This window comes from Macrosteles quadrilineatus, unplaced genomic scaffold (assembly GCF_028750875.1).
Source record: "Macrosteles quadrilineatus isolate MER2022 unplaced genomic scaffold, UCM_ALF_1.0 Scaffold_6__1_contigs__length_79288215, whole genome shotgun sequence".
Lineage (NCBI taxonomy): Eukaryota > Metazoa > Arthropoda > Insecta > Hemiptera > Cicadellidae > Macrosteles > Macrosteles quadrilineatus.
Genome location: NW_026542599.1, coordinates 71,616,644 through 71,626,951, shown reverse-complemented (window position 1 = coordinate 71,626,951; position 10,308 = coordinate 71,616,644).

Below are 10,308 nucleotides of genomic sequence, written 5' to 3'. Positions count from 1 at the left end.
AATACTAGTTTAATGAGTAGCATTATTATTATTATTATTATTATTATTTTCATGGTTTAAACATTTTTGTTTTATTTCCAAATAATGTTGTAATCGTTCAAACTATTTTTGTGGTTTAAAAATACGAGTTGATTGCAAATGAATAACAGTGTACAGTATAATATTGAATCTGTGGAGAATCTCAAAAACAAATGAACTATAATTATTGTTTCTTGTAGAATTAATTATCTTTTTCAGAGAATGGTGATTGCCTTTTTTATTTTTTGTTATTAATTAATTATGATTAGTATGATAGGTACTGTTACTGCAGAAAAATCAACAGAGGTTCTTAAAATTGATTAGAGCTTCACTTGCTTTCCATAATTGAGATAAATATTCGTCACAATACAAAGTAAAAAAACACACAAAAAGTTGTCACAATATTTACAATCACTTACTGCATAAGAGTAGGAATGTTGCTGATCTGATTAGAGTTAACGTTTTTCAGTATTATGAAACATATTATATAACATTGGTTGTCCTATTACTAAGTAAATTATTACCAAATTTGTTACTAAATTATGTACTAAATTTGTGTATGTTTTCTTCATATAGATATTCGTTCAAGCTCTGAAATCACATAGTCATCAAGGGCTATTGGACACAAATGCCAAGTCTTCAACTGAGGCCAGGGGCTGAAGTGTAGGTTAACGTCTGAAGTCGGTAAACTCATGAAAATAATAAAACAGAAGTCTACCTTTCAACAACCCACAAGAACCAAATCTAAATAGGTACAGGAATCCCACTAAAAATTGAGCTCTTAAACTCTCAGGATCCCTCTAAATAACTTAAACTATATATATTTGACGAATTTATTGAACTTATAAACATTTCTTAACTGGGCCTAATTTGGCCTAAATCATAATGTAATTTAAGTGGCTTTCCTCATCACTTTGTACTGATATACCAGATCATAGACAAAAAGAATTAAATATAGACTGTCAGCCGTGCTGTGGTAACCATGGTTACCAGGTTTTAGCACGGGTCTGACTTAGGGGAGGTACGAATGAGGCATTTAGTTCTAAATTCCACCGTGAACAGCGCTGTAGTAGAGAGCACTTTGGCAATGAAGGTTTACTAATCGCAAAAATAGTTCTGTTCATAAAATAAAATTATAATTGCCTCAAATTCAATTTTATTATTTTTTTATTATAAAATTAAACTATCATAACCTAACCGAACAAACCAAACTTGCTGATAAAGAAATAATATAACAAAAGTTTAGTAATCGGAAAAATAATTCTGTTAATAAAACTAGAAATTGTTCAATTAAAATTTTATAATGACTTAATAATAAAATTAAACTGTAATAACCGAACCAAACCAACCAAACTTGCTGATAATAAAAACATCTTGGACAAAAAGTTAATGCTACCAGCAGGATTCGAACCCGGGACCTACAGTATATCAGCCCAGCACGCTAACCATTAGACCACCGAGGCCGATGCCTATTGTCCGTTTTGTTACGGTAATGGCGTTCCCTCAGCTAATAAGAAGCCCACAGCTGTCATCGTAGCCTCTTCTATACCTCCCCTGAGTAAATACCTTTTAGCACACACCTCTGGGAGCGTATGACCAGATACACTATAGACTCATTAAATGCGATGGGCTCACTTTATAACACATATAAAATAAAACACATAAAAGTAAAGTAGTTCGATAAAATCCCCTATGCGACTTCTTGTACCCTTGCGATTTCATTATATTTATTTTTGTTTAACCCAATGGTGGAACTTTTAGAAGTAAAATGTGTAAAAAATACTATCATCACAAGCAAACCTGTAGACTAAGCGATTTTCCATTTGCCTGATTGGATTTTCAATTAAATCCATTTAAATACCATTCGGTTTGACAAAGTACCTACCTAGGTATGCTTGATTAGGGAAGATAATAACGTGTGTGTTTTTTGTAAAATATTAATAGCTTGGTAAATAAATACATTTGTCAAGTTTGTTTAAAATACATCCAAAAAACAAGCAAACTACAACAGTTTACTTAGTCTCCATAATTATAAAATAAGAATTTTAAATTTCAGTTTTTTTTAATTTTATCCATAAAAAATAAGTATGAAAACACTTCAATATACAAAATTGTTTTTTTTTTAAAGCTCTTTAAAATGTTTTAAAGATAAATTGGGAAATGTTAAGTTTTGATGGTCTAAAAGAGAACACCCAATCCACTCCATAAAACCCCGATCCCATCGTCCGATCATGCTGGTTCGCGATCCCGCCCTTCAAGCCAAATCTAATATATAAAAGTACCTGGGGACCGAGCTTTGCTCGGGGAAAATCATTAGTTCACTCTGAAAGCACCTTAGTATTGGAGATGCATAAATCCATTCCCAAACTCCACACGGCTCGCCTTCACCACCATTTCCTACGTCATGGACCTGTTTCCCTCCATTCCCATTGCATTTAAAGATTGCAAATACCTTAATCTAATCGTCATAAACAGTTCCCACACTCCGGACTACTCGCCTTGACTACTTCCTTCACCACTTCCTACGTCGCGGACCTGTTTCCCTCCCTTTCCATAGCATTTTAGGATTGCAAATACTTTAATCTAATCATCATAAACAATTCCCACACTCCGGACTACTCGCCTTGACTACTTCCTTCACCACTTCCTACGTCGCGGACCTGTTTCCCTCCCTTCCCATTGCATTTTAGGATTGCAAATACCTTAATCTAATCGCCATAAACAGTTCTCACACTCCGGACAGCTCGCCTTGACTACTTCCTTCACCACTTCCTACGTCGCGGACCTGTTTCCCTCCCTTCCCATAACATTTTAGGATTGCCCATACCCTTATCTAATCGTCATAAACAGTTCCCACACCCAGGAAAGCTCGCCTTGACTACTTCCTTCACCACTTCCTATGTCGCGGACCTGTTTTCCTTCCTTTCCATAGCATTTTAAGATTGCGGACACCTTAATCTAATCGTCATAAAAAGTTCCCACACTACGGACTACTCGCCTTGACTACTTCCTTCACCACTTCCTACGTCGCGGACCTGTTTTCCTTCCTTCCCATAGCATTTTAGGATTGCAGATACCCTAATCTTATCGTCATAAACATTCCCCACACTCCGGACTGATCGCCTTCACTACTTCCTTCATCACTTCCTACGTCACGGACCTGTTTCCCTCCCTTCCCATAGCATTTTAGGATTGCCCATATCCTTATCTAATCGTCATAAACAGTTCCCACATTCCGGACAGCTCGCCTTGACTACTTCCTTCACCACTTCCTACGTCGCGGACCTGTTTCCCTCCCTTCCCGTAGCATTTTAGGATTGCCCATACCCTTATCTAATCGTCATAAACAGTTCCCACACTCCGGACAGCTCGCCTTGACTACTTCCTTCACCACTTCCTATGTCGCGGACCTGTTTTCCTTCCTTTCCATAGCATTTTAAGATTGCGGACACCTTAATCTAATCGTCATAAACAGTTCCCACAATCCGGACTACTCGCCTTGACTACTTCCTTCACCACTTCCTACGTCGCGGACCTGTTTTCCTTCCTTCCCATAGCATTTTAGGATTGCAGATACCCTAATCTTATCGTCATAAACATTCCCCACACTCCGGACTGCTCGCCTTCACTACTTCCTTCATCACTCCCTACGTCACGGACCTGTTTCCCTCTATTCCCATAGCATTTTATGATTGCCTTTATTACTTCCTTCACCACTTCCTATGTCGCGGACCTGTTTCCTTCCCTTCCCATAGCATTTTAGGATTGCAGATACCTTAATCTAATCTAATCGTCATAAACAGATCCCAGACTTCGCACTGCTGCCCTTGACTACAATCATAGATAAAACCATGATAAAACCATATAAAACCATAGACTATAAAACATACTCCCTACAATGTATCGAGTAATCTTCAGTATAATCTTTGCTAAATATTATGCTAATTATTAAGTGATGTTTTCCTTTTGTACTGTATTTGTAATTTGCTAGTATACTGTGGGTATTTGGCTTACTATGAACACATGCTACAACTTCAAGTCTTTTGTTTACTTTATCCTTGTTATTTAATTCATCCAACATGGTTACCTAGCAACCCATAAGACTAATGTTAAAAAAATGTGATTTTCAGTTTCATTTTTCTACGTAATTAGATTTTTGTTGGCAGTTCTAACTGCATGAAACTCGTTTTTAGGCCAAAAATAAACTATTTACAAGATTTGAAGAAAATCGTCGGAGCCGTTTTCGAGATCTTTCTGCAAGCAAGCAAGCAAGCAAGCAAGCAAGCATACAAGCAAACATTGCTCGTATTAGAGTATAGGATTCTCGTGTCACAGTGTTTGTCTGCAAACTCCTCCGGAACGACTTCACCGATCGTTATGAAATTTGGTGTGTAAATTCTGTAGGTATGCGAATCGGACGTAAACTATTTCCCGTTTCGAAATTCTTAAAAGGGCTCCGCCCCAGTGGCTCTGGAGTTTCCCATGTTAACCTTATGAGAAATGGAATTAATGAATCTTAACAGCTGTTTCAATTAAACAAGTTGGTTCTGTTCTATGATGTTCAATAGCATTAAAGTTACAAGGATTACCAACAGGGTGCAGCACTATTATTTCTTTTACATTTATGACAACAGCTAATTTGCAACCAAAAGGTGAGTGAGCGTAGCGAACGAACTTCAACCTGGAGGCGAGTGAGCGCAGCGAACGAGCTCCAACCTAAAGGTGAGTGAGCGTAGCGAACGAGCTCCAACCCAAAGGTGAGTGAGCGTAGCGAACGAACTTCAACCAGGACGTGATTGAGCGATGCGAACGAGATCATCTTGAAAATTAAACGTAACGGTACTTTCTTTCCATCGGTCTGTCTTAGGGGAAACCTATAACTTAGGCGATACGAAGTTCGACGGGTCAGCTAGTAATTTTATAAAAATCGGACAAAAATTACTCAAGTTATCACGTTTACGGGTATAAATCTATCGATACAATGGTTCTATAACTAATCTAACACTTTATAAAGCAGATTTAACAGAATCGGTAAACGTATTACATTTCAAACTGTCTTATTTTTTGTAGAATTATGACGTGTGGTAAAGAACACATTGCGTCATGTACAGTACCTATGTACAACCATGGAATGTAGGGAGTAAATTTGAGTAGCTTTAACTGAGCATTATTTGATTCATCCTTTGTATCCTCTACCTAATCAGGCAGAGAAAATATCCTCAGTGATGCGTCCGTGGACTTTGATTTGCACAAAAAAAACTGTATATATAAACAATTATATTAGTCAATGGTTATTCCTAACAGTAAAGCGCCTGCGGATAGTGGTGGAGCTCAGAACAACACTTACTTGTGACACTAGACGTTTATATTAGTTGAAGGCACCGCTCTGCTATACTACAGTAGTAGCCGCTTGCCGCTTACTGTTGCCTAAATTATTTTCGTTTGTACAGTTGGAAGCTTACAAATCATGTTTTTATAACATAACACAAAACAAAATCTTTCATAAATACTGTAAATAGATCCCTACAAAACAGATTTGATATTTGTAGCTTTTGACACATTTTGAATAGAGAATAACACAGTTTATACATTGAATAGAATCTAAAGTTTTCTTAAGCGGCATTTTATACTCCCTATTTTGTAGAAGTAAAACCAACAAGTCTTAGAAAGAATAATCATAGACTAACCAACACGTTTTATCTATGGAATAATTAATTTGTGAATACGTCACCTGTTAATGTACCTCTAACCTCTAACTAAACTGAAACGAAGAAACAATTGGAAAGGTGGTCCTTGAGGTCTAACAAATTAAGTAAGCAACGACTACTACTTTAATTTTTTCAATACGTTACTTCCAAAATAGAACTGTTTAAAATAGTCCTTCAAAGCTTAAATACGCTAGCTAAGATAACAACAAAAACATCAGAAAATCCTATGCTGTGTTTGTTTACATTATTTTATTGGATACTTTATTGGCAAACTCGTACAATGAAGATTGTGTCTCTCTGTGTGTAGGTGAGTAGGCATCTGTAGTTTCTCTTGTAGCGTATTTCAGAGGCTTCTTAACAGGTTGTTAGTTTCAGTGGAAGTCCTAGTTCCTCATGGCAGCGCCTTAGTAGTGAAGAACAGAGATCGCAGCCAAGCAATACTGCCAAGTCCAGAGGAGCAGCCTGTAGACACTCATCTGACGTGTGCGTGCTTGCTGCTTGAGACCATGCTTTCATCACAATCTCTTCGAGATGATCCAGTGTGTCCGTTCACAGGGTCCCTGATGGGAGTTGGTCCACTTCATCCGATGGAATTGGTTGATCTCCTCGCCATGGGCTGGAAAAATCAAACAATTATTAGTACTGTGTACACTTACAATCAACATAAGACATGTTGCATGTAATGTTTATTGTAGTGTTAATAAATTAAACTATTAAGATCACTATCTTGAATGTCCCGATGCTGGATACCTGGCCACTGACAATTGCACAACTTCCTGATTTGTAGCAGCAAATTCCTGTTTGGAAGCTTTCACATTGCCAGCGACCAGAGTCGAAAAGTATGAGAACTAACTGGATAACTGACGAACGAGCATTTTTATACGACGCAACTACTTTGTATGCTTTGTATCCATTGAATGGTGTCCATTGTATGGTGTCCATTGTATGGTGTCCATTGTATGGTGTCCATTGTATGGTGTCCATTGTATGGTGTCCATTGTATGGTGTCCATTGAATGGTGTCCATTGTATGGTGTCCATTGTATGGTGTCCATTGTATGGTGTCCATTGTATGGTGTCCATTGTATGGTGTCCATTGAATGGTGTCCATTGAATGGTGTCCATTGAATGGTGTCCATTGTATGGTGTCCAATGAATGGTGTCCATTGAATGGTGTCCATTGTTTTAAAGATTTTAAAGTAATTTATAAATAAACACATAATGTACTTATCTTTTGGTTGTAGCTCTCTCCGGCGTGAAGTCCCAGAAGAGTTTGGAGATCCTCAAGACCAACGACGGGGTTCACGAAGAAGTTCTTCCCTTTGTCCTTTGAGTGAGTCGCCAATCTTTGGTTGCATCCAATAAATCTCCTAAAAATGAAATATAGAATAAAAAAAAATATATATATTTTTAACTTCTATATTTTACTAAAGTAGTCCAATGAAAAGTGGAAGAGGTTTCGGAATATTATGTAAACTAGGTGAACAAACACGTAGGAAAGGTCCTTTTCGTCCTTGGTCCCGCAGGAACGAACACGCATTTTATCAAAAACTAAGAAATATTTATCAGGATTACCATCACCACTACCATTACCAAATTAGATGGGAACAAAGTTAGTAATACTACCATATAGGTAATTCCTATATCTTACCGAGGATGGTTGAGATGGCTTCATTGTGAGATGGGGGTCCACGGGCAAAGATTGAAATTGATCCCTTCGAAATGTTGACCGAGCCAGTCTTGCTTTTGCATTTATTTGTACTTGTTTTGTTTTTAATTCCAGCAACAGCAATTTTGTTTTGTCCGTCGAGAAAATGTTGGTTTGATATCTGTGTTAGTTTCCATAGTAACAAAAATTCTGGCAGTTTAGTAAATACACGTTTAGTATGACTCTTTTGTATACAAGCACTTTCAATCTACTACTTTTAAACATTTACTTTTTTTGTGTACATCGTATGTATAGTTGGGGGTATTTATCACATCAAATAGGCTTATTTATTCTTTTAATTTTTTTCAACGGATTTAGCTATGGAATCTTGATTTTGGCATCGATGCAGGTGAAAAGTACAATAAAGATGTGCGAGCGTGTGTATGTGTTTTTGGATATTATAAAAGTCAAAAGTGTGTGTAATTTTCTGTATATAGCTTATGATTTATTTTTGATATTTTGTTAATTCGTATTGTTTAAATATTTGTATTATATCTTTGTATTACAGGTTAAATGTAAGAAAGTACCACGTTGCCCAATTTTCCTTTAAAAATAATGTATTTCATTCTCAGAAGGGCTTATTACGCCAAAGTGTGTATAAATGCCCATAAATGTATGATTATAGAGCAATGTTGTCAGCATCAAAACACTGCGCACACAGGCTATGACGTAAAGACGACGTCAAACTTTTTGCACATCTGCATTTGCAATTAAGATTCCTGCCTTTGATGAAGGTGATTATAACCTGACGCAAATGGACTTTCAGTCTTCGTGGTAATAGCTATCATAAACTGTGCTTAGAGCACGAAAAAACAACTTCAAGGGCGAAAAAGATCAGATAAACGACTTTGGCGATTGAACACAATTTCAAACACGAAAAATAGCTAAATATAATAGCTAAATCATCCCATTAGCACGTTTAATTCAATTGGCTTTCACAAATGCAATTCAAAGACGAGGCGTATTGACCAAGGTGATTGTTTACTTATTAGAAATTAGTAAATACGGTTGTTTTGCTGGATTAGCTGAATCAGCTGACCAGCTGATGAGCTGAACATTGGCAACGACCTTGAACCAGCTGATGTGTCAACAATGGCTTGAAGGTCAAACACAGGCGTTGATCGTGAAGACAAATTACTAAACAGATTAGACAACGGCTAAGAGGTATATCAATCAATGTAATCATAGACTGAATTATACTTTCAGATATGAGTTTGTGGGTTGTTGTTTTGTGTTAGTAGTGTTGTTTTTTTTAAAATAGTAGTATTGACTTTTGACTACTGGTGTAATCCATCAAATTGGCTAAGTCTATTTTTTATGAAACTTAGTTATAGTTAGCCACTCAAAGAGTATACCTTAGTATAACATTTTGTTTTCTTCCCAACGTTTTGTTATGTGTTAGTTGATATGACGTGGAAGATGCTACAACTCACAATAAATTGAGTTTTCTGTTCCTCTTGGGTCTCGGACCTTGATTAATTTGGCAGATTCGACAGAATGGCGGCGGATCAATTCAACTACTGTTCAATAATGATTTTTATGAAATTGGCTACAACTTTAACCTGGAGATTGAATGTCCAGTTACGTCAGCAGTCAAAGGAAGTAGATATGTAAGCAAGTAAAACGGCTTACCTTAGCAAATAGCTGCATCTTTAGTCTGTAGAATATTAACATCAGAAGTGTATAGTTTTTTGTAAGAAGATGGTTTGTCTATTCGCGATTTAGTAACAGGGTTCTTCACTAAATACTAAGTGAGCTCGGTAAAACTATCTTGATGTCTAAAAGAAACCATGAAAACATTTCGTGTGAGTCTAAAGTAAAGTTTCAGTTAAAGAAACAATATAAACTAAGGTATTGCTCAACACATTGAAGACTTATTGGTCGTAAAAAGATAATTAGCAGTTTGTTATGCCATCGACTTTAATAGTTCAAGTACATTTCTCATTTTGTTGTGATAACCAAAGATTTATTTGATTTGTGTGTTCACATTGCGACATTATTTAAGCGAACTAATTTGCATTCTAAAATAGTTTCAATTCAAAAACAACCTCTCAAATCTACCTCTAACGTGTTTTTAATTAATTTTCTAATGCAAACAAGCAGCTGTTTATCACCGTTTAGTAAGTGATACAATCGTTTCTTCTATTACGATTGTGTTAGTGTACATTCAACTATCAATATGTAGAACTTTTTACAAGAAGGTAACATTAAGCTACAAGCGATTAAACAATCGATACATCGATTGTTTATAATCGAAATTTTCAATTGAGTTCACAACTGATTTTTACTCCCTAGGGGCTAAAACGCTTTTCCCTAAGGGGTAAAATGCTACCTTAAGCCTGTGTCACACTTGGCTACTTACTAGCAGCTACCTAGTAGCAGCTACTGAAATATTAGCTACTTTTCCTGTCACACTTATTTTGGTAGCGTCTATTCACTAGCTGCTACTACTAGTTTAGCTCAAGAGAGGTTATGTCCCAAAGACACGGATATTTTCTATACAGGTTCAAAAAATTAATCACATCTCCCCCAGCCCACTTCGGATCACTCATGATTACTTCAGAAATTATTCAAAATGAACGAGAATGAACAAATCAGGCAGACAGCACGTGGTGCAAGTAGCCGCTAGTCTGCTATTGATTGAAGCTGTCACACTGGGCGACAGTCGCTATTTGATAGCTGCTAGTTGGTCACGTGACTCACTAGCTCAGTTTAGTAGCACGGAAAGTTGGACATGTTCAACTTTCCATGCTAGTAAAATTTCACTAGCGCGCTACTCTTAGTAGCTGATACTGCCTATGTCACATTGGCTACTTAGTAGCTGCTATTTCGCTAGCTGCTAGTAAAGTAGCGTAGTGTGACACAGGCTTTAGAC